Source organism: Aplysia californica, unplaced genomic scaffold (genome assembly GCF_000002075.1).
Source record: "Aplysia californica isolate F4 #8 unplaced genomic scaffold, AplCal3.0 scaffold00002, whole genome shotgun sequence".
Lineage (NCBI taxonomy): Eukaryota > Metazoa > Mollusca > Gastropoda > Aplysiida > Aplysiidae > Aplysia > Aplysia californica.
The window spans coordinates 3,517,313-3,518,602 of NW_004797272.1; positions in this window are offsets into that span (position 1 = coordinate 3,517,313).

Genomic DNA, 1,290 nt, shown 5'->3' on the forward strand with positions numbered 1-1,290 from the left:
CCCCCCCCCCCCCCCCCCCCCCCCCCCGCATCAGGGTAAAGGCCACGAACAAACACGTACCATTTTTTCTTTTCACGGGCTAACCTCTCGATTTGCTATTATTCTTTCCATTTAACTTTACACCATTTGTTGAAATGAATGCCGAGCGGAAATCCTACTTAAAAAGATCTGGACGGTAGAAAAAGTAGGCCTAACTGAGGATTGGAGGGGATGACACTTGATCAACCTGATAAAATAAAGTACATAATCTGAGTAATTTACAACTACCAAGGTATCACATTCCAGTTTATCTGGAAAGACTTTCAACAGAACTATCCTTGAACGCTTAAAAGAAACTGTAAATGAAAAAAAACAAAACAACAGAGAGACTACCAAGCTGGATTTCAGAAAAGCCGATTATGTGCAGACCAAATAACAACTTTAGGAATCGTAGTAACGGGTGGTTGGCGGATGTTCTAGGGTGGTTTGCGCCTTCTTTCCTACCGAACATCTATTGTTCTTATCTCTTCTTCTTTTTGTGTTTTTTAAAATCTTTCGTAACACTTCTAATTATCGACACTTGTGTGACGTTATTGTGTTGGATGTCCCCCCCCCCCAAAAAAAAAATAACACACAAAAAAACAAACAAAAAAAAACCCAACAAAAAACTCTTATTAAAACTAAAAAAAGAATCACAGCAGAACAGTCAATAGAATGGAACTCACCTACCTGTTTTGCCCAAGCTTCTCGACTAAGAAAATAATTTTAGTTTGGCAGCGCGGACAGAGAGACATTATGGAGGCTTCTGAGACGCCACGGCATCCCAGAGCAACTAGTCACGCTTGTAGAATCAACAAAATCAGCATGTAATACAACAAACTGTTAAGAAATCTAATTAATCTCAGTGCAAAAGCAACTGCTTGAACAAAACGTTTCTTAGATCTCATACATCTAAATGGCAAAGGGTAGAACAGAACAAGGCATCGTAACCCTTTTTTCCCCCCAAAAGAACAAAGTTAACGATCAGAAGAGAAAGCTGTCCCTTTTCGATTTCCCTGCAGCTCAGGTGGTTTAGGATCCTCTTGCCTAAATTGCTCAATTTACTAGCTTGTCAGAAATAATTTCATCTCTTAGTGTATCATAATATACAAACCCTCAACTCTATCACCGCCCTTCCTTCTCATCTCCACTAAATCTATCCAACATCTCTCCCCCTTCCCCACCTTTTTATTCCTCCTCTTCCTCTCAAAATAGTCTTTACTCTTTCTAATCTTCTCTTACTGGTTGTCAGCTCTAATGGAACCCCCCCCC